This window comes from Rattus norvegicus, chromosome 1 (assembly GCF_021556685.1).
Source record: "Rattus norvegicus strain SHRSP/BbbUtx chromosome 1, alternate assembly SHRSP_T2T, whole genome shotgun sequence".
Classification (NCBI taxonomy): domain Eukaryota; kingdom Metazoa; phylum Chordata; class Mammalia; order Rodentia; family Muridae; genus Rattus; species Rattus norvegicus.
In genome coordinates, this window is record NC_141534.1 from 20,963,415 (window position 1) to 20,988,304 (window position 24,890).

The 24,890-nt window shown below is 42.0% G+C and overlaps 1 long non-coding RNA gene across 1 annotated transcript; it reads right to left on the reverse strand.

Moving 5' to 3' along the window:
• Positions 1–8,582: 8,582 nt before the first annotated feature.
• LOC148006871 (uncharacterized) lies at positions 8,583–11,787 on the reverse strand. The gene is made up of 3 exons (XR_015644732.1): positions 11,592–11,787; positions 10,340–10,412; positions 8,583–9,716 (listed from the first exon to the last, which is right to left on the reverse strand). It is a non-coding gene; the product is annotated as an uncharacterized LOC148006871 (long non-coding RNA).
• Between the last annotated feature and the right edge of the window lie 13,103 nt (positions 11,788–24,890).

The following is a 24,890-nucleotide window of genomic DNA, read 5'->3' on the forward strand; positions in this document are numbered from 1 at the left end:
CTGTGTCAACTCTTTTCTTCCTTCAATTTCTTTATTAAATTCCTCCTTTTTCCCTCCTTTGTGTGTGACGATATGTGTGTAACATGTGTATATACATTCACATGTGTGATAGCATGTATGTGTATGCTACCATTCATCCATGGGGGTCACAGGACAACCTTGTGTGTTGGTCCTCAACTTCCTCCTGGTTTGAGGCGGAGTCTTTTGTTGTTTGTTACAGCATAGGCCAGGCCAGCTGGCCCACAAGCTTTGAGGATTCCCTTGACACTACCTCCCATCTCACCTCAAGAACACTGGAATTACAGATGCATGCTACCACACTGAGTTCCATAGATGCTGGGGATTGGAACTCAGATCTTCACACTTGCCTGACAAGTCCTTACTCGATATGCCATCTTCTCAGCCCATTATTTTCTTTAATTTTTTTATACTGAGTCACATGGACTCACCGTATATCTCACATAACAAAATTTCTTTATTTGAATTCCATTGTTGACAGTGCAAAGGATGGAATCGAAAGAAGAAAAAATATCTAGACATTGGGTTTGAAGAACTAAATGTCAAGCAATAAACCAAGGAAAATACCATGTCTGTAGACATTCATATTAACAGTGCTATAAGACGATTTCTTCTAAAAGCAAATGAAACCTGGGACCAGAAAACCTTTTAAACAAGAAGGGCTCCAATTTCTATGAAAATTTGAGTCACTTTTGGACAGTGGGCAAACAGACTGCAAAATGACAAGGGGTGCCTGTCTGGGCACTTCAGAAACCTCATGGTGGCTCTCTGGGAGCAAGGCCTCATGGGAAACTGTTACGGTAATAATAAAAATAGGCGTGGCTGTTTTCACACGTTACTGCTCCATGCTGGCCCTCTGGTACTCTCGGACCCAGGCGGTTGCTCCCTGGTGTTAGTTCTAGCACCACAGGACCATATAGGACTAACATTAATTTATCTCAGCGGTGGCTGGTTCAGTGTGGCACCATGTCACGTTAGCCTAGCTATCTTCTAGCCTCAGTGGTCTCTCTGCTCCCATTGTTAGTCGCCCTGGCCAGCCCTCACCAGCGGGGAACTCTGGTCCCAGCTACCCGGTAACATCAAGACTCAACAAACTGTAACCCAACAATCAGATGTATGTGTTAAATTCTCAATCTTTGATAAATCCACAGAATAAATTCACTGCCAATTAATAAAGATAGAAACCGCCAACAGACAAGATAAAATTGACCTAGACCACCTGGATGGAATCATCTTCCTCCATCGTCTCCATCTTGATTCCCTCTCTTTCTCCTTTTCTCCCTCCCTAAAAAACTTTGTCCCCACCTTATTCTTTTACTGTCCATTCATGGCCTTGATCTAGCAATGCCTTTCATATCTGCACCAAGAGATAGGACTCTAGTCTATCAGAGACATGGCTACTAGCTACACCATGAGAGGCCACTCAGAGTGATATGAAGGAATATTAATACAGTTATTGTCAGTCAGTACAGCTGAAGGTTTACTATATTAAGTGGTTAACAGAAAACTAGAGAAGGAACAATGGGCCAAGAAGAAACATCAAACAACAACCATGATTTTAAGAGCAAGAAATAGGTGTTTACCAAAAATTAATGGGGCCATATGCAGCTTTCAAACCTATGTCAATTCTGTAATATATGCCCAAAAGTCAATGTCTTGCCTTCATATTGAAAAGAGAATGCAATCTAGTGAAATACAAAGACCCTAAAGGTTGCATCTATCAGCATTTCTGTGCTTTGCTTAAGACAAATCAATATCCCCTCATTGAGGCAAACCCACTGACACCCCTAGGCATACTCTCCCTCTAAGTTAGTATTATATAACCTACTGTTAACTCGCTCATGTTCTCTAGGTACTTATCAGCCTGTCTCTACTCCTAGACTGTGAGATCCACTGAGCAGTCACCTATATCCTCATTTCCCAATACATTTCACAGGAGACACCTTTCCAGACATTCCCCAAGCCCTGGGAATGCCACCCACTCTTCTCACATATAGTAGGTAAAGTAGGGCTCCAAGGTTTTTGTGTCCTATGAATCACAGGATACATCTTTATTTAGAAATAGGAATTTTATAGGTAAAAGGAAGATTAAAAATTAAGACTATCAAACTGAGTTAAGCCAAGCTCTAATGTTAATGAGTGTTCACATAAGAAACCCCAAAAGGACAAAGACACATATACGGAGAGAGACTTTATGAAGATACAGGAGAAGCTGGGAGTTATGCTGCCACACACATACTTAAGAAGACCAGAAGCCACCAAAACCTGGAAGAGGGTAACAATTCCCTTTCGGACCTTTGCAAGGAAGCTTTTTGGAATTTCTGGCCTCCAAAACTGTAGAAATAAATTTCTACCACTTTAAGACACATGGTTAAGGGAAACAAACACACTTCCTTTCCCTGGAGACAAGATTCCTACCTATCCATAGGGTAGCCCTGTTGAAACCACCAGGCTCTGTCTCCCAGTGCCCATGAAGCAGCCTCCAGATGTTGGGTATGGATCTAAGCCAGACTGGCTGTACGTCTCCCTTGAAAATTTGGAAAACACTAATAAGGAGGTGCTCTTTTCTTATCCATTCTCCAGCTTCATGCAGGCTTAAACTTCAACTCTTTGCTCATAAGTCATCTCAGAGACATATTTCCTCAGTTTAATGTTCTTGTTAGCATACATTAGTATTGTTATCATAACAGGTTTTACTGTGTCAGAATGTGTTTTGATCATACACACACACACACGCACACACTCGCACATAACATATGCACACTGTCACACAGACGTGCACTCACACATATCTACTCTTCTCTTTTGCCTTCCCCTTCCCCCACTGAGTCTTTCCAGCTAACCTGCTAACCTTCCTTCATCTTCAGGCTTTCTTTGTAGTGGGTGGAGGAAGGACCTGATGAGTGTCACTGGGGTGGTTTACAAGAATACCAGCACATTGTGAGTAGCTACCTCACTGAAGAAAATGTTTTTTCTTCCTCCATCAACCTACAGATCTTTTGGAAGGGATAGAACCCCAAAAGCACCTCTTCCTTCTATGTCAGGGTACTGACTGACCAATGATGTAGAAATCTTAAATCCCAAACTGGGGTTTCTACCCGGCCTTTAACCATTTAGTTCCCAGATAAAAGACACACACAACCTTTATATTTACAATGAGCCTTGATCAATACTAAAACTGGGTACATATCTACCCTCTGTGCTATTAAAATCTATGTCCTATCAATAACCTCGAGTTATTACTTACTATGTTTCATTTGGGCTGCTCTTAACTCCAATTGGCCAGCCCTCAGGGCCATGATTTTGTGACTCCTAACCCATGGCAACTTTTTCTTCCTCCTCACCTTCCTCATGGTTTTCTCTCAACTCCCTAAGCTCAGGAACCCTAAAACCTGCCTATATCTCTTCTTCCCAGTTAGTAATTGTCGGCATCTTTATCAGAAATAATTTGGGGGCAAGGTCACATAGTGTCACTTAGGTCTACATGCAGACTTTCTCATCTCTGGAGCAACCAGGTCTTGGGATTCACACTTATCATTACAATACACAACAAAAGACCAAACTTCAACAGACCAATCGACTGTGGTTCTTATATTGGCAATCACTGTCTTAGACACGGATTCTTGACCTTTCTGTCAGACTCCTGCTTGTCATGACTCAGCATCTTTTCTTCACATTATTTTTCTGTATGGCCTTTCTTTTTACCTGGTATAATTTATTAATGTATTTGTTGCACTTTGTCCCTTGACCTCTCTTCAATAGTGTGCTTTCCACTACAGCAAGAACTTGTCAACCTATCACACTGCTGTGTTTCTAGACCCTAAAACTCTATCATACACTGCTGCTTTACAGGAAGACAAATGAAGTTGACGTGAAAGAGATACGAAGGAAAAAGATGAAGAACATAGTTTCTTGTCAGAGTTCCAGGACCTTTTAACCTGAGGTATTTGAAAGAAAATGACTCCCATTGGCCAATAGGGAGTGACTCTATTAGGAGGTGTGGCCTGTTGGAATTAGTGTGACCTTGTTGGAATGGTTATGGCCTTGTCAGAGGAGGTGTGGCTTTGTTGAATAAGTATGTCATTAGGGGGTGGGCTTTGAACTCAAGCTCAAGCTAGTTCTCTTCCTGCTGGCTTCAGATCAAGATGTAGAACTCTCAGCTCCTTCTCCTGCACTATATCTGCCACCATGATAAGAGTATACTAAATCTCAAACTGTAAGCCATCCCCAATTCAGTGTTTTCCATTATAAGAGTTATTGTGGTCATGGTATCTCTTCATAGCAATAGAATCTTTAACTAAGACACAATCCTTCCTGAAATATGGAAATATTTCTGCCTTTGGTTCTGGGTGTGAGGCACATACTGATGAAATATGCTCATTTTTAATTGGCTTATGTTTCTCTAACTCATACTAAACTGAAAGGAGATCTAATATGAATGGGGTTAGTAGGATATACAAGATATTAGAAGGATATACAAGATAATTAGAAACTAAATGGTTAACTGTATAATTTAACTAATTAATCTAATATGCTTAACAGGGTTGTCTTGAAAGTAATTAATGCAATTTAAAAATTGAAGAACACATTTGCTACCTTCTGAATTTATGTTCTTACCACTATCTTAAGTATCTAAAATTCAGTCATTGCACATTGTAAGAAAATTCTATTAAATGTTCCTGAGAAAATGGAAACTTCAGCCAAGAGCAATTTTAACAGGCACTAAATGTCCAGGCTGTCCTGAATATGTATAAATTCATCCTCTCATTGAAGGGCAAACAGTAGAAACACAGGAAATTAAAGAATAAGATTGATTCCAGAAGCTTCTCTGTTGATCTTAGAGGAAGTCTTACATTCCTTGCAAAGTATGTGTTTTATATCAGTGAAAGACTGAGCTGTGAGTGATGTTCCTGAATTCACTCCTCCCATGTGCCTCTGTAATTTATATGATCAAGAGCTTCTTGTTTTCTCACTATTTGTATCTGAGTCTTCTCATGTTTTGTACTGACCAAAGAATGTGGCATAATTAATGTGTAACTTTGCCATTGCAGGCCTCCATGCCAGAGGTTTTCCAGGGAGATCTCTGGTCCTACTAGGTTTATGGGTCCAGGAGGAAGGAAGAGAACTCAGGCAGCCGTTGTTCTGCCTCCATTTCAGGCTGGTCTTAGCCAGCAGGAGACAGACTAGCCAGCGAGGGGTGCAGGAGGGCTTCTGGTGGCGATTTTGGGAGAGCAGATCTCTTCTTCCCCAAGCAACAGTGTTACAACAGAAGCTCTCATATGACAGAGTGATTCTTGAACATCTTTAATTCTGAACATGACCCTTAAATACAGTTTTTTGGGGGTGGGTCACCTCATCTATATAGTTGGGGGCATGGTCCTCTCTCTATGACTGATCTGTCTTGAGCCTATGTGACCTGTGGTAACATCCCTACCTGTGGAGGAGGGGCTTGGGACAATGCTCTACATGACTTGGTCTGTCTCAAACCTTTCTACACGGGTTTGTGGGGGGCTGTAGCTAGTGAGTCCCTGATCTGGGAGACTTGGAATGCACCTGCCTTCCCTATTAGGGTTTCTGGGGATTTGACCTGTCTTGACCAGGAATCAGGAATACCTTTCACAACTCGCAGCCCCACATGCCATAAGTACACTGTATTCTCTCTTAGAAATCTGCCATTTCTATGTTAAAGAACATGACAAGTGACTTTATGTTCCATCAATCCTCTCAAAGTAGACCTATGAGTGAGAGCTTCTTGACATAGCTTATTTTACATGACCTGCTAGCTAACCAAAGACACATGAAAGAGTCTATATAACCTTGGCCAACCTGACCAAACTCATGAGGTCTAGTTTGTTGAACTTTAGAGTGGCTTGTTACACAGGCAGTGTAGCATTTCATCACACCAGTCAACCTAGGAATCCCAAATTCGACAATATGTTGTTTTCCAAAATCATGTTTAAGACTTAGATTCTGATTTTACCTTCTCCCTGATATTTATTGAGAGGCTATATTATACAAATTGTTCAACCCCCACCCCCAAACTTCTACTTCCTGTTTAACAGAACAGTACCACAAAATAGGATGGGATTTTTAAAGATTTTTCTCAGTGGGGTGAAGGATACATATACTATTCTTACCACCTCCAATTTGGTAATCCCATTTTCTCTGTCCCATTCATTCACATGCCACTGACTCCTGGGGGCCAAGTGTTCTGGAAAAAAGGTTAAGGACAAAAATGCAATGAAAAACTGACATGGAGAGGGAACAATGGCTAGAGAAAAAGCCCAAGAACAGAACATTGTGATGAAAAATTCAATAGAAATTGGAAAGGGGTTGGGCTTTGTCTTTGGGTTTCTATTGCTATGAAAAGACACCGTGACCAAGGCAACTCTTATAAAAAAAAAAAAAAAAACATTTAATTGGTGCTAGCTTACAGGTTCAGAGGTTCAGTCCATTATCATCATGGTGGGAAGCATTGCAGCATCCAGGCAGACATGGTGCTTAAGGAGGAGCTAAGAGTTCTACATCATGATCCACAGGCAGCAGGAGACCTCAAGCAACACTGGGTGTAGCTTGAGCATAAGAGACCACTTAGCCCTCCCCCACAATGACACAATTTCTCCAACAGGATCAAGCCTACTCCAACAAGGCCACATCTCCTAATAATGCCACTCCCTATCGACCAAGCATTCAAACTCATGAGTCTATGGAGGCCATCCCTATTCAAACCCCCATGGGCTTCTGGGCCATAAAATGTAGCAATGAGATAATTTATCTTATTTTTTGTTCTCATTTGTTTTATGCCTGACTTGGTCTAAGAAAGGGATGTGGACACATGCTGACAAAAGCAATACATCCCCTCATTGGAGGGATTGGCTATGGAAAAGAGGTACAGTATGGGGTGCTTGCCTCCAGCTTCCTGCCTTTGCCTTTGCAGTAGCATTTCTGCACTATAGTAAGAAGCAACTTGTCAGCTAATCGAGCACATGAAGACAGGGATTGATTGGAAATGGCATAAGTAGAATTCTTCCAGATTGTTAAGCTCCCTGTCAGTTGTTGATGAGAGAGATTAAAGGATCCAAATTCTGTGGGTTAAGGGTCTCTAGCTTTCCAACCAATGAAGATTAATGTCACCCATAGGCACTAGAGATTCTGATAGTGAGTGGGGGAGGGCAGAGATAGGAACAGTGTGTGTGTGTGTGTGTGTGTGTGTGTGTGTGTGTGTGTGTGTGTGTGTGTGTGCATGTGAGCCTGCCTGCCTGTCAGTTTGTCTCAGGAAGGGAAGACAAGACAGTAGCCTATGAAATGAGTAAACTCCCATTTCTTCCTTCCTTCCTTCCTTCCTTCCTTCCTTCTGCCCTTCTTTTCTTTTTTTCCTTTCCTTACTTCCATGCTTTCTTTCTAGAACTTAATCTATAATCATTATTGGTAGCCTATTCTAAGAAATATCTGAGCAGGACAATTTTTATTACAATATTGTCTAGATTTCTCCATATATTTTAGCTTGGTACACTTTGCAGGGCAAAGAGGCAGATTAATATTATGTTATGGCCCCCAGAGCAGATGTTATTTGCAAAAGCAACTACTGTTTTTCTGAAACTTCAGCCATTAAGAATATTATGTTTCCCAGGGGTCGTAAAAGCTACATGAGAGCAAAAAGGGAAAATTAAAAATGGAGCAGGGAAAAAAATGGAGCAGGGAGCAGGAGGGGAAGAGGAAAGGAGGTGAAACCTATATAAATTCATGTACACCCTCCCCTGAAAGGAGCAAGCACATAGGAACAAATGCTGCAGGTTATACCCAGAAATGGTGAGTCCTAGGCAGAAGTGAACCCAGCCACAGAAAATACTCCCACATTCTTCTTTTCATAAAGGTGCATACAACCAATCTTTATGACCCGAGTTTGATCTCCAGGATGCACGTGGTAGAAGAAAGCAAGCTCCTACAAGTTTGTCCTTTGACCTGCCCACATATGCCATGCGTGCACACTCTCTCTCTTTCCCTCACACACACACACACAAACACACACACACACACACACACATACACACATACACGCATACACATATACACGCATACACACATACACGCATACACACATACACGCATACACAAATAAAAAAACGTGACTTTGAAATCCACAAACAGAATTTTCCTGTTCTACTCAAACTCCTGCCTCTGCTGTCCTGATGCACCCCAGAACTCCACCACAGTGGCTGGGCCAAAGGTGTCCCTTGTCACCAGCAGCAGAAAGTGACACTCAGGGAAATAAATGATGTGTAAGGTTTTGTGTTTATGGGATTGCTAGAGACTGCTTTGTGGCATGGAGAGCTGTCTTTCTCAAAGTCAGAGATTGCTTGTAACAAAATCCTTTTTGCCTGGCATTGAGTGTGGGACTCAGTGAGTGGTAGAGTATCTGCCTAATTATGTGGAGCCCTGAATTCAATCTCCATAATACACATATGTATATACACACAACACACACTGACACACACATGTCCATGCACAGCAACACACATGTACACACAAACACACACATATACCCAACACACCGGAACATAGATACCTTTTAGAGGGTATTTGTATCTTTTCTCTGTCTCATCTCAATCCATAGTAATGCCATCACGTGACAGAGCCACAGAGTCTAGCACAATGCATAACGGAGTAGGAACTCTAAATTCTGTTGGTGCTGTCACTCTTGTAAGGTGAAGCTATTCTGCATAAAACTTCTTCTCATGGATCAAACCCATACAGAAACACTTCTATCCTATCCCATATTCCCTCCTCGCTGAAGATCATTTTAGTAGCAGGTTTGAAGACCACTGTATATGCAGCAAGTTTCGAGAAACAGGGACACCAGTCAGATTTTCTGAGCTCTTGCACATTTGTGGGCTTGTCACCATTCCCTGGACTGGCAATCTATCTCCAGAGCCCGGGTCTCGTGTTCCAAGGGGAGGCGTGCAGCAAGGACCCTTCTCCTCTGACCTGATGTCAATGGGGACATTAAAAATGGAAACCACTGCTCAAATGCTATCCAGTCTCTTCAGAGAGAATGACAAGGTAGCAGCCGTGGTGGCTCTGAGGAAAATTGACTTAAACTCACAGATCTGCTTCAAGCAGAAACTGCAGTTGCCTCTGTTCCTCACTGAAAAATCCACTGAAAGCAGAGAGGGGAAGGTTATACTCCTTCCTGCATCCTGGTTCACTGGAAATCACAGACTTCAACCTATCCTATTCATTGGTTCCCAAATGTAACGCAACAGCTGTTTCTTACAACTCTTTGCATCTAACTTTTTATATAAGGCAGTTTATTCTTACTGGTAAATACTTTTAATATGTGTGTTCGAGTTGGCTCACTAAGTTAGTGTGTGACAATATTTTCCCAACAATGTTAACACAGTGCTACTTTGAAACCAGTCATGGTTCGAAGATTTATACCACAGAAAATGGCACATGCTACCGTCTAGGGGTTTCCCCCCTGTGACATAGCTAGTTGATCCATACTTAGTAGCATAGCTTTACGGAAAATGACAAGCAAGTGTCCAGATAGTGGGTGCTTCAGCAGAAGAAAACAATGGTGCAGGAGATGGGGAAATGGCAGAAGTTTGTCTGGTGGGAGAGCTCCAAGGCAAAGAACGCCATCACCTGGCCATGAGGTGGCGCAGCTGGTCAAGGCACTGGCAACCTGAGTTCAGTTCCTGAAACCCAAGTAAAAGTAGGTGAGGACTAACTTCACAAAGTTGTTTTCTGACCTCCACATATGTGCCACCTCCCCCCCCCACCCCCACCCCACCATACACACACACTAAATAAAGAACACAAAAAGAACATTGTAACCTATGTGTGGTGGTTTGAATAGGTTTGGTCCGTGTAGACTCATGTGTTTGAATGCTTGACCCATGGGAAGTGGTACTATTAGGAGATGTGGCATTCTTGGAGAAACTGTGTCATTTCGGTTAGGTGTCAGGGGAGGTGCTTTGGAGGTCCCCTCCTATGCTCAAGCTCCACCCAGTGTGGACGAGACCCTCCTCCTGACTACCTTTGGATCAAAATGTAGATCTCTCAGCCCCTCCAGCACCATGTCTGCCTACGTACTGCCTTGCTTCCTGCCATGATCGTCATGAACTCTGAACCTGTAAGCCAGCCCCAACTAATGTTTGCCTTTATAAGAGTTGTCTTGGTCATGGTGTCTTTTCATAGCAGTAAAGCCCAAACTAGGACACTAGGTAACCATTTCAGTTGAACGATGGGTTTTGTTTCACTTCAGGCTGCAGAATTCCCCTTCTCCAGCTACCTGGAACACCTAATTCCATATGCCTACCTTAAACTTGGAATGTATCTTCCAACTTCAAAAGCTTTCAGAAAAGCCTCCATCAAGCTGTACCCAGATAGGACTTTAAAAAAAAAAAAGAAAAGAAAAGAAAAGCTTTACAAAGACATCAGCAGCTTGGTTTTTTTCCTGTAAACTTTAGGAAAGTGATTCACCATCAGGTCAAGATATTAGCTTTCAAATACAGCCTCGATATTTGGTGTATTAATTTAGCTCTTGAGCAACCGAATCCTTAAGGTATTGAAAGTAACATATTGCTTCTAAGAAACAAGTATTGGGGAGCTTTGCTACTGCAAATGTGAGGGTAACTTCATGCATGCCTGAGCTCACAAGGAGGAAGTCTAAACCATTTTTCCGTTGTTTATTAGAAAGTAAAGAGAGTTGTGATGTTGGAAGTAAGTAGTGACCAGTAAACAAACGGTAAGCATGAAGCACGAATACCTTATTCCCTTACAGCGCTGGTTTCCAAAGAGTTCTTAGAACTCACACAGTCGGCCAAACCTCACAGTGCACCTTGATTCTGAACCTCTGTGGGTAAGATTCCATCTATTCAGCAGTGTTGGAGGGCTGAGAACTGAAGAACTCCCGGACTAATTGTTAATTGGCAGGCAAGAGCAAATGTGTTGGTTTTCTATGAATTTTCCCTTCGAGAGGACACTTCCAGACAGTGTAAAGTGGACAATATGAATACACTTAATAATGACTAAGTTCAGATATATCTTACTCCATGACCTCCAAATTATAATATAGTGGATCGCATGAGTAGTTGCAATTCTTCATTCCTCCCACAAGTTAGACCTCTTGCCATGAGATTCCCACAAATTGTCCACTTTCCATCCTCCCTGACCTCAAGTTCAGCACCATAACTCGATACATTAGTTGCTTTTCCTCTTCTGTGATGCTAACACCAGACAGGAACAGAAGAGAAGAAGTGAGTTTTCCCGGGGCTTAAAGAACTTTCCATCTGTCCTGTCCTGCTTAAGGGCACTCACACTAGTGGGAGTGGCTAGGGGGGTGCTCCTCGTTTTACAGCGGACCAGGGAGGAGAGAGCAGCTGGAACTAGGGCCCAGGCTGGAACCTTCAAAGGTCTGCCTTCAGCAATTCTCTTCCACCCGCTGGCGTCCAACTCCTAAAGATTCCACAGTCTCCCAAAATAGCCACCAGCTGAAGAATGGGAATTCAAAGTCCAAGCCAGTAAGATTTAAGCCATAACACAGTGTTGAAACATAGGGACAATCGTACCTGCTTCCATTCGCTGTCTTGAACTTCTTATCATCACCAAAAATGCATGCCTGAGCTGGAACCTAGCTCTTCCTCTACTTACAAGGGGGCTAAAGACAAATAAAACCATTGTGAGCCGAAACTGCACCAGTGAGAAGCACATTTAATACACCCAACACTGGCTCTTACTCCTCAGTGACGTGGTACGCTACGGAGTGTTGGCTGTTTCCTTTGTGACTATGTGCCTGACTGTGAGTTGTGGCTCAGCTCACTGCTACTGCCCAGGAGCCTGGGGAGCAAATCACGACTCACAGCACAAAGAATGGTTTCTAGTGCAACCTCTTTCACTTCCACAACGTTGTAATGTCAGTCTAAGTCAATTCATTGTGTCTGGGGAGTTTCTATACTCCCAGTAGGAGAAAGGGACATGAGATATAGAATTGCTCCAGATAAGAAGCTCTGGCCATGCCCAGCTCAGGACAGAGCCATCAGCCACTATGTGTGTGCATGCGCGCGCACACACACACACACACACACACACACACACACACACACACACAGAGGCATGATGACTGAATCAAACCACTCATGTGTTTATAAACTGCAATACCACACAGTGATTATAAGGTGCTGAATTCTGATGTGGTTAAGACACAACTGCATCACTAACTAACACATGAATGCAAAACATTAGTCCTTTTAACTTCTGCTTCTTAGAAAGTAAAGAATTTCAGTGTACCATGGATTGGTTGCCTGACCAATATGTAAGTTATCTTCAGGCACGTGTCTATCTTATGTACAATTCCCTTAAGAATCAACAGTATCATATACATCAGTCGAGTCCTTGGATTAACTCAATACAAGAAACAATGGGAGGTCAGGCCTGGTAGCCCATGCCTATAATTCCAACACTAAGGAAAACTAAAGCAAGAGAAGCACTGTCAGCTCAAGGCCAGCCTGGGCTACATATTGAGTCTAGCTAGTATAGTTATGTATTTTATGTAATATAGCCTGCTCTATTCCTGTGTGCCACCAAGAACATCCTCCATGTTCAACTAATTGTCTCTCCTGCCAGACCTAGCAACAGAACCCTGTTTCCCTGAGACTCCCTCTATGTCCAATCATGGCATCGGCCCTGGGATTCAGAGCTAAGCACCTACTTGCTAAGGAAGAATACTTTTGTTCTTAAATCATCCAAGCCAGAAAGATTCTCTCCGGTTGGTGCGTTTTACTCGAATATGGCTTAAGGATAATGTTGCTGTGAACTGGATACATGATCAAAGTATCACAGAATGTCGCCAGAAGCCACCTGTACTATAGGCCTCTGTCACAATGAAGAAATCTCTTGCTCGGGTCAGTTTTCTGAAGGAACGCTGCTGGCTGTGGCTGTGGGGGACAGGCGCAGATTAGAAGCACACTTGGCTGGCAGAGCAAGCCAGCAGCTGCCTCAGCTATTTCTGCAGACTCTTCTTGGTGCTGTTTTCCCTGCACAACAGAGCCCTCCTAGCTCCCAGAGTCCAGTCCCTATCACAACTGCCTCTGGCTGCCCTCCGACTCTCCTGCTCATTATCCAAAATTACCACTCTGCCTGCACCTCCCACCATTGTAAACTGCAAATTACATTCCCAGAATCTCAGTTAAATGGTGGAGGAGAACAATTCAATTACAGGAACCCACATGGTTCGTACATTCATTCAATTTGCATTTCTTGAGAGAGCTTATGATTGAAATGTCAGTCACCATTCAACTTGCATTTCTGCACTGATGTCAGATGTGGTACATGGTGTGACATATAAGGACATAAATGCCGCTTACAGACCACCCAGGGGAAGTAGAGAGCTGCCTTGCTCCCAGAAGCACTGTCAACTCAGACAAATTTTAATTGGTGGAAATTAAGCTATGGGAAAAGGGAATGGGGACCAGATGGTGGGAAGGTGAAATTTACCTAAGTCCTAACCTTCAAGCTATTTTCCTATGCTTATGAAGTAAAGAGGGAAAAGAATTCACAAAGCAAATTTCTCTTCCAATACAGAGAGAAGGGTTTCATCAAACTCCGTGCCTTCATTGCTGTAACCCTGTGGATAGTCCTAGACATGGTGGCAAGAGAGCAAAGTAGACTAGATAGTAAATGAGAGAAAATAAGTTCTTCTGTGTAGGAACTGGGTCAGTTACATCTCTGTGTTCTCAACATGCTCAAACACAGTGTACTGTACAAAACTAATCACTAACGAGCTGTTTGTCACCTAGAGAAACTAGAGCTCTCTTTTCACAAAGACACGGGTGCCCTCCTGCCCCGTCATGTGCTGAATTCTACATGTTTAATATCCAACGACCTGAATCACAAAATACACAAACCACTGCTCCTGGAACATTTAATTATAGCCTCGAAGCAAGTTCAACATCTTCTCAGGTTGCCCCTTCCTGTATTCACTGAATCCTGACTGCATTATTAGTGAGTGATCTCTAGAGTCACAGAAGTTATGGAATATGTCCATATATTAAGGGAATTGATTGGAATGACTTACAGGCTGCAGTCCAGCTAACCCAACAGTGGGCAGCTGTGAATGGAAAGTCTAAGAACCTAGCAGTTGCTCAGTCCCACAAAGGCTTGTTGTTTCAGCTGGTCTTCTATATAAGCTGGAAACCTGAAGAAGTGGGTTCCAACAGATGTGCTGGCAAGTAAGTGCAAACAGGAGTAGAATGAACCCTTCCTTCTTCCAATGTCCTTATGTAGGCCTCCAACAGAAGGTGTAGCCCAGAGTAAAGGTGTGTACCACCACATCTGGACCTAAGCTGTACTTCACTTGGAACTTGCTCTGTTCTAGGTTGGCCTTGAACTTAGAGATCAGCTAGCCTCTGTCTCCTGGGATTAAAGGAGTGTATCACCTGGCCTGGGTCTAAGCTTTTTATAACCACTATACTTCAAGATCCAGATCAAAAGTCTGTGTCTTCCAGCCTCAAGGACTGGATCACAGGTGTGCCCTCCACTTCTGGATTGTAGTTCATTCAAGACATAGTCAAATTGACAACCAGGAATGGCCATCGCACTGGGTTTCTCTGGAAATGGTGGCATAGGCAGCTGTCTGAATAAGCAGACTTCCACTAATCTGGAAGTTCCACTGATGTTACTCAGGAAGTTTTGAGCACAAGATACCTTCCTGTGAGTTACATGGATTTCTTCCTCCTTCTTCTTCTTCTTCTTCTTCTTCTTCTTCTTCTTCTTCTTCTTCTTCTTCTTCTTCTTCTTCTTCTTCTTCTTCTTCTTCTTCTTCTTCTTCTTCTTCCTTCTTCTTCTTCTTCTTCTTCTTCTTCTTCCTTCTTCTTCTTCTTCTTCTTCTTCTTCTTCTTCTTCTTCTTCTTTTTCTTTTTCTTTTTTTTCGGAGCTGTGGACCGAATCCAGGGCCTTGTGCTCGCTAGGCAAGAGCTCTACCGCCGAGCTAAATCCCCAACCGCTACATGGATTTCAATATTAAACTCTTTCATATTTCTCAGTCATTGTGGTCTTTTTTTTTCCTTTAAGGATATAGACGATCTATGGCAGCAGTTCTCAACTTTGCTAATACCTCAACACTTTCATGTAATCCCTCACGTTGTGATGACCACCAGTCATAAAATTATTTTCTTTGCTACCTCACAACTGTAATTTTTCTACTGTTAAAAATCATAATGTAAATGTCTGTGTTTTCTGATGATTTTAAGCAACCCCTAGAAAAGGGTAATTTTGGAGAACAACTGATTTATAGCCAAATATCAGTAATAAAATTTCAAAAGTAGAAACTTCTAAAGAAAATCCTCTTGAAGAATAGAAAATCCCATCTGGGCTATCATAAACTATTTAACAACAACAACAAACAAACAAAAATGAGCATTAGGCATGAGAAGCCTTTAGAGTTGTTGGTCAGGGTTGTCCAAGAGATTCTCAGAGCATAGGCTATTGTTGTTGCCCTTGGTTGCATCCCAGATGTTGAAGGTAAGTCCATATTGTTAAAGACATCATGTACTTGGGACACAAGACCTAGAGGACTTGAGCTAGATCTGAAGTGATAGCTAGTTTGAGGACTAGCTTTCATGGCACTAAGGAAGCCACTGATTGTCCTACATATCTGTAATTCCTATGAACTAAAACAATGACGAGCAAGGCACAGTATATCTAAGGGCGCGGTAATGGCACACATATCTTGGCAGTAAACAAAAGCTCTCTAATTGACTTAGAATGCTCAACAAGAGGGAAATCATGACTGGTTCTAGAAACCTAACTCTTTAGAGTTAGTGAAGTCAGGGATCTTTGAGGAGAACCTACAAGTGCTGCTTTGCTAAACAACGTAATTTCTGAGTGTGTTCTAGTTATCTTTATCCCCACAAATAAACAACAGATAAATAAAATTCTCACCTCTCATCAAAGAAACATCTTACAAGAGACAGATACTATTGTAGAACACAATTGACCTGAATGCAGAGAACAAGTGACCCTTTGGTCCCCAGTCCCAGTACCTTTAGCACAATTCCTGTATGTAAGTGTCTTAGTTTGGGTTTTACTGCTGTGAACAGACACCATGACCAATGCAAGTCTTATAAATGACAACATTTAATTGGGGCTGGCTTAGAGATTCAGAGGTTCAGTCCATTATCATCAAGGCATGGTACAGGAGGAGCTGAGAGCTCTACATCTTCATCTGAAGGCTGCTAGCAGAATACTGACTTCCAGGCAACTAGGATGAGGGTCTTATAGCCCACACCCACAGTGACACACCTACTCCAATAAGGCCACACCTACACCAATAGGGCCACACCTTCTAATAGTGCCACTCCCTGGGTCAAGCACATGCAAACCATCACAGTAAGGCTCAGAGAACATAGCAAAGAGGAGACAGGAAGACTGTAAGAGAGAAAGAACAGGAAGTTTTCCATGGAGAAGCTATGCCCATGTAATCTCATCATGATGACTGCCTAACAAGAGCTAAACAAGGATGATATCATTACACAAAGAAAGGGGAATCCTACAGAGCCTCAACCCTCACTAAAGAACTGTAGGCAACTGAAGAATGCTCATGGTGAAAGAACTAGTTTACACAAGGACGTGCCTCCAGATTGGTTATCCACTATCAAAGTGGCCAGCTCTGAAATTATATTCATAAAGTAACATTATACAAACTGAACAGGTTATATTTCTATATTTAGGAATGCATTATGTGTGCATGTGTGTAGCAACAATTAAGAGAGGCCATGAGTTTGACAGAGCAATGAGGACTGTGTGTGAAGTGGGAGTAGGGGTAAGAAAAAAATGTAATTGCAGTGTAATTTTTTAAAAAAGAATCAACATACTGAAAAGCAGTGGGATATTGTTATTTAAGGAAAAATAAATGTTGTTGGTCAAAAATTTAAAAAACAAACAAAACAAAACATAAACAAAAAGGAAGGAAGAGAGGAAATATAACTTCAGTCTTCAGTCCCAGAAGATCTGACATTCTCTCTGACTTATGTGGGCACTGCACACACAGGTAGTGTATATGCATACGTGTAGGTAAAACACTAAGAAACATAAATTTTAAAAAATAATAGAAGAAATAAAAAAGAAAAGACGTGCTGTTGAAGAGCAAGTGTATACATGTGCACGTGTGCCCATGTTTAGACCTGATCCCACCCATCCAGGGCCAGCAGACAAATTATCTATTTGAAACAAAAAGGAAATCTGGTTCAACACAATTTAGTTAGCCAGTGTTGGTTCAAACTTCTGGAGTCTGACACCAGGCAGTTTATTATAAGCTTATTTATACACGGTACAGTTTGAGGGAGGGTTTCCTGGTATAATACAATACACGAGGAGGCATAATCATGTTGAAACTCTTCTCAAACTACATATTCTTCCAAGAAGATGGGTTCTAGAGATAGGCTACATGTGTTACCACAAGGGCCTAGGAGAGGATCTGGCCTGGTCTCTCATACAGATAGCGTAGAGTTGATTTAAGCTGTTAGGTACCTCCAGTCCCGGCTGTGGGAGCTTGAGAGAGACTCTGGCCATACAGTAAGGCAAAGGTCACTTGATTATTAGCCGCCTCCATTCCCTGCCTTCTGGGAGGAAAAAACAGGTTATACATCTTTCCTGTTGAATCCTGCATGTTTAATAGTCTCCTTAGTGTTTATCTGTGAGCACAAGGACCTTTGCGCTCCCAACACATGCTCACAAAAAAGTGAATAATGAAGATAGGCAGGAGTAATTATGACATTCAAAATACAGCTATTTTTGTATTTTTAGGCAATTCTATTTTAGATCAGTTCATGCCTGCCTCAACTTACTTATGCCCTGCCAGATTATTGGAGTAGCAATTAGTATTTAAAACTTCCATTTTTCCTGCTAAGACTGAACCCCCAGTGAACTAGACTATGCGGGGAGGGTGGCAATGGGGGGAGGTTTGGGAGGGGAACACCCATAAGGAAGGGGAGGGGGGAGGGTGATGTTTGTCCGGAAACCGGGAAAGGGAATAACACTTGAAATGTATATAAGAAATACTCAAGTTAATTAAAAAAATAAATAAATAAATAAATAAAAAAACTTCCATTTTAAAGCGACTTGGGTAACGCTGGGAAGAAAATATTCTTAAAAATATAGTAGATGTTCAGAGTGTGAATTTTCAGCCTCACCCCTCACCAGAAAGGCTTACCTGAGAGTGAACCATTGGACTTTAGCAGGACAGCGTGGAGTTGCAGGATGACTTCCGATATGTCAGTGACCTTGAGTAATGAGATGCCTCTGTATTAGTAACAGAGTGATGGCCCCATCACATACCTGGGTGTGACGTGTCTCCTTTGTGTGGTCTTAATAACATTACCTTCCAAAAAGATTTATGTTATGTGTTCCGGGGATTTTGTTAGCAGTTATGCATGTGTACTAAGCGTGGGCACTACCCTTTGAAGTCAAGCAGAGGATATCAGAACCCCTGAAAGCACAATGGTTGTGGGCCACCACATAGGTGCTGGAAACCAAACTCGGATCCTCCTGTGAGAGCAAGTGCTCTTAACCATGGAGTCATTCCCTCAGTGCATGACCTTTGAACTCAATGGTAAATTGACGGAAAGGAGATAACTTTCAAAACAACTTTCTACAAAGCTCAAAGACTTCAAGGCCCTGATTTTTAAAATGTTCTAGGTTTCTTAACAGTAGCCGAAGTCCACACATTACAATTAGAAATAAGATTTTATAAAACCAAAAGAGAGTAGACTGAGGCCTTATACTGGGCTTTACAAAGCTGCACTTAGGAATGGACAAATGCTGATTCATTTGGTTTCTTGCTTCCTGAGACAAGGTTTTGATATATAACCTAAGCTGGCCTGAAATTCCCTAGGAAGTCCTAGGTTGCCTTGAACTAATGTTCACTCTGCTTCAGTCTCCCTGGTGTCAGGACTGCAGGCAGGTACTCTGTCTGACTTGAATAAAACCTTTGGGGTGCTTTTCACAATAACTACTCACCTTTTGCTCTCCAAAAAAAAAAAAATTACTGATCAAGAAGAAAATTTTCTAGGACTAAATAACACCAAGTACAGACATAAGAAGGTAAACTGTATACAAATACAAAACAATAACAACCAACCAGCTCACAGCAGGGAACATCTCTGGGCAGAACACTGTGTTAAGATCATCCACAATAACCAAGAGACAGGGCCAACCAACCTGTCCACCAGTGAATGAATCAACCCATCAACGAACAAATCTACACAATGTATGAATTACTATTTATTTTAAAAAGGAAATGCTATAATTTGTACCCACACAGAGGAGCCTGCAGAATGTTATGCTAAATAAAACAATCCAGGTCCCAAAAGGCAAATACCACATAATCCCACTTCTATATGGAAATAACAAAAGTTAAATCCATTACAACAGACAGTAGGAGGGGGGTCCCAAAGGCTGTGGGGGTTGGAGGGAGGGTGAGGAGTCAAGGAGACATTGATCATAGGACGAAAACCTCAGTAGAGCAAGAGGAATACTTTAATAGATCTATTACATATCATAGTGACTACAGTTAACTACAGTGTTTCATATAAAATGGCCGAGACTATTTTAAGTATTCTCATTCCCCAAAATAAATACATGCAGTCATGCGTGCCAACTCTATGGTGATTCATCACAGTTGTCAACTAGATGTGACCTAGAATCACTTGGGAGATAGGCCTCCAAGTATGGCTATAAGGTTTTCTTGATTGTTGTTTAACTGATATTGGAAGAATCATCTTACCTTATAGGTGGGAGGGTTCCCTGGGTCAGAGATCTTGGACGATGCAAGGTGGAGAAGGGAACTCAGCATTAGCAAGCGTGTGTGCACCACTCTCCTCTTTGGCTGTGGATGTAATGTGACCAGCTGCTTCATCTGCCTCTGTCTCAACTATTCCAATATGACTGGTCCTCAAACTATGAGATGTAATAAGCCCTTTCTTATAGATGTCATGGTTTTGAGCATTGTCTAAAGGTTATCCTTGTGTTGTTCAAATGCTGGTTTCTCTTGCCCTCATGTCTTGTTTCAATCTGGACACAGCATGGTAATGTTTACACCAAGAATCTCCTATCTGAAGTCTGCGTAAACAATTCTTACCATTTACTGCCTGCCTTGTCAATAAATAATGATCACCCAATGGCTGGGCAGAAGAGGGAATAGGGTAGAACTTCCATTATCCAGGGGAAGGAGAAGAGAGACAGAGAGAGATACAAGTCAGCCAGAACCATGGAAGAATTGGAGCCATGAGGAGAGAGTCCAAAAGAGATCATGGAAACACACGTGAAGCCCAAAGAGCAGGACAATTAATAAAAGCAAGTATATTGAGATCATGGCTAGAGGTGGCCAGACTAGCATAGAGGATTAATACATCAAACTGCCCAGGTATTGAGGTGCAACTTGAAGTAAATCTTGGTTTCTCTGGGTGGTTACTAAGAACTAACTAGGGTTTCAAAAAAAAAAAGAACAGCCACCAGATAAATTCATTACATATACTTCTATTACATAACATATGCATACATCCAAACCCCATACTATACATAACAAATAGGTAATTTTACTTGTCAGTTACAAACATATTTTTAAGCCATCATGATGGACACAATAAAACAGCCTAACACAGAATGTGAATAAGAAGTATTAAGTGCATACGGATGATGGAAGGACCATCTTGCAAGATAAACTCGGAAAACAGAAACTCTGGATTACCCCTCCATTCATTTCTTCAGTCTGGATTTCTTACCTGACAAACAAGGAAAATGATATCTATTGCATAGGATCATGGGAGAAATGTATGAGATTCAAGTATCTAGAAGCTGGCTGGTAGGGGTTTTATATAGCACACAGACCACACTTAAGAGAGAAACCAGAAAGTCTGATTTATGTACGAGCAAACTTGAAGAACAGATGATAACTGAATTCTAAATAAATAGGGGAATGTCCTTCTTGAAAAGAAAGGAGGGGAAACCCAGAAAATGTCTGTCACTGAGACTGCTGTCAAGTTTGTCCTGAATAGGATACTGTCCCCATGTTGGAGCTCCAGAGTCAGGAGAGAGTTGTGCCAGGGACCTGGGATCAAGAGAAAGCTGCCTACTGACTCTCTCTGAGACTGCATATTGCTTCTTGTTATTTCAGGAATTAAAATGCTTCAAATAGTAATAATAACAATAACATTAAGAAGAAGACAGATATTTCCCCAAGAACCTCACTTCCACATTCCTAAAGAGAAGCTTGTAGGACTCGGTAGTGGAAGGAAACACAGAGTCCCCGAGTCCACCAATGTTTCTCTCCTGTTTTCCACATCCCTGTTCTCCTTACAAATCTTTCTCTTCCATACTCAAATCCTACTTTTAAACTAAAACCTTCCTCGTGTTTATCATGGCCCTCTAGCCTGTAACCTCAGAAGTAAACATTTTGCTGTGGTGGGGATGCTGGATACCGAGGTGAGAGTCTTGGGATCCTCTCTTCCTCCTCCATGATATGCTATTTCAATTACATAGAAGACACACCATGTCTTTCCCACTTGGGCTCGCATCTGGGGTCCTGCAAACTGGGCTAAGAGAAATTAATAAGAGAAAAGCATATACATTTTATTTGACGTTTTTATATGATACAGAGGCCTCCCTAGAAAAGAGGTAGAACAGATAGGCCCAAGAGCTTATATATATGCTTCTGACTGAGAGTGATAAATTACAGAGGCGGAAGGAAAGGGCAAGGCTCTTGAGATTCCCAAGGGCTGAAGCCTGTGGGAAGATAAATACATGGGAAAACCCACAAGAGGTCAAGGCTAACTCAGCAAAGTTTGTGTGTGCCAGGCTGTCTTGGTGCCAATTTTCTGTCATCTTCATGCTGTGTAACTTTCCCCCAGGGAAGGGATTCAAAATGAACCTTATTTCTCTGCGTTTCTGCTTTTACTCAGATAAGGATGGTTTTTCTACATCTGTTGAATCTCATTTTTTTTCTGCTCAAAATAATTCTCATGCCAAAGTGGCATAGTTGGGGGCAGCATGCCCTGATCCCTTCCATTATAATGACATATAAACAAGAGAGAGCATTAAAACCCTTCAGATCTAAGTGCCTGGCCCAGGCTCACTCTGTCATATCCCAGATCCCCTTCAAAGAGGATTCTTGCAAAGATAATATTTTTGCTTTTGTTATTTTAAGGTCTCTGGGAAGATATTGCAGAGGCGGCTTCTAAATGTCACCTTTACAAATAAAATCTGAACCAGAGAATAAGCAAGCAGTCCTTGACCTAACTGTGTAAGGGTCTGAGCCTGCCTGGCTTATACGACCACGGGCATATGGTAAATCTTTCTGAAGTTTAACACAGAAGTATGGTATACTCATCAATTTTCTTTACCGTCTTTACTGTCAATTTTTTTCCCTCTCATGATCTTTAATGAAATTATAACATTAAATATTTCTTCCAGGGAATTTCTGGCAACTAAAGAAAAATCATTGTAAATTTCGTAAATAAGCTTTGGAAATTATCGCCCATGCCTGAGTTCTCCTAGACCAACCAGAAACCAACCTTGTCTTAGTCTGTTGATACAAATGGCCTGGTACTAAAATCCCTTGGGAAAAGCAATATCTTCCCTCTTCCTAAATCCCAAAGACAGACAGAGGCATGATTCCATTTGCAGGAACCAATGAACTAATTTGGCTTCCTTACAGAGCCCTGGGAAGGGATTGGTTGGTTGGAGGGCCGTGGGTGCTCCTCCATCCAACAGGCTGCATGTATTTGGACAGCCTTTACCCAGCAGCAAGGAGTTCCTCACTGTAGCATAGAGGGAATCCTCCTCCCCTAACAGGTGGTAGGGACGCTGGATACCCAGGAGGGGCTTGGGATTCCTCTCTACTCCTCCGTGACATGGCATAAATAGTGAACAAGCCGGGAAGATCCTTTTGCAAGAGTGAACAGCTAAACTCCCCAAGATGGGGTTGCTTGGCTCAGAGAACAGTTACACTATATAGGGCCACTTATAAATCCTCAGTAATTTCTGGTCCAAGATCAATGTTACCATTTCAAAACAAAGCAATATATCTTTGGGGTTTTTTTTTTTAATGCTTATTACGATTTTCATCCCAAGGTTGTGGCAAGCTGGTATCAGCGATTGTGTCTTCCCACATTCCGGTACCACCGGCTTTTCTCGGGCTATTTTAATACCCCGAGTTAAACGGGAGCCACGCGTTTCTATGGCAACAGAGATCATTGTAGCTGCTTATCCCAGTGTGTTCCCGGTAAATCACATTTTTAGGGATAATTTTTTTTAACAAAGCATTGTTTAAATTCCTTCAGAGTTATAGCAATTACGTTTTCAATGATAAACATCAGCGTAGAGAGAGGAACAGCACATTTCAAAACTCCAGCAGAGGCCGGTGATGTTGCGAGCAGACATTGGCTGCCCTGCGCAGTTGTACTGCACATCAGTGCTACTGGCACTGGACTGCGAAAACGGAGACATCTTTATACTGGGCTCCTAGACAGCGAACTATTCCCACTGTCCTCGCCTTTTATTGAAACGTATTTTACGCACTACATTTCAGCATATGTTACCATGAAAATCCCCCTCTTCTGTACAACTGCCGCGGAAATTCTGTACTAATAGACTCTGACCCAGTTAAAACTTGGAAGTATTTAGCTTGTCACACTCGGTTGCAGTGTGCTTCGTAAATGGTTGTAAGTGCGCGAGAAGCGTTCAGATGGATGGCCCATGATATGCTCGGGTCCAGACGGAACCGAAAGCAACTGTGTGAAAGCACAGAGTGTAGAGGGACTTTAATCCAGCAACAGGGCTGCTCTGGCAAGGGATCGTCTTTAGATGTATTGGTGGAGTCACACGACTTGGGTACGGCTCTCATCGTATGAGGAAATAAAAGTGACGTTCACAACACCGTGGTTAATCCAACTCAGTTCATGGTGAAAAGCTGAGCAGAGTCCTTCTTCCCTCTTGCCCAATTGCTGTCTTCGAGAAGGACGTTCCTAACATGGTAGCTAGCTCCCTGTCAGACAAAGCGTGCTCAAGGCAGAAGCCTCTTGTCATAACCTCGCTCAGCCACTTCCACTATATCTAGTCATTATGACTAGGCCATACTCACTGGGTTCCAGGAAAATAGGGATATTAAAGAATTGTAGACAATTTTTTTTAGTCAACCCGCCATACTACATAAATATTAACTATTGTTTTTCTTTTGAAAATTTTTTAAGAATTGTCTGTAGCTAAGTAGATCCTTAAGACATTAATGTGGTTTTTAGTTGTGTTTTGTGTCCCCTCTTTTCTCTTTCAGTAAACAATTGCTCACCTCCATTGTTTCCTATACAAACTTGTGTTGATGAGGGGGAAATATAATTGGCCTGTATGTCTCTTCCTGGTTTGGGCTTTGTAAACCCTTATTCTGAGGAAACAGTGTTTTCACAGACACTAAATAAAAGAAAATTACTTGTAAGTACAAATGATGTATTTACCAGAAAAAAAAAAAAAAACCCAACAGGATGGGGGATGGGCAAAGAAGGTGTGCCAACTTGAGATGCCAGTCATGAGATGCCAAAGGGTTGTGGTTATGTGCCTTACCTGTAAGCTAGGGTATTGTCTGCCTCAACAGTGAGCTCCACTGGCCTGGAGGTGGAAGAGAAAGCCAAGAAAAGCTTCAGCCATGAGAGGGACAAGAAGACAAAAGAATGTCGTCCATGAATGATGGTGAATGACAGCTTTAACTCAACACCATGATCGCCTTAATCCCATGTAGAACTGTCACAACCTGGGCACAGGCACTGTGAACTAGAGACCCAGAAGTAGAAGTTGCAGAAGAATATCTATGTAAAAATGGAAATTCC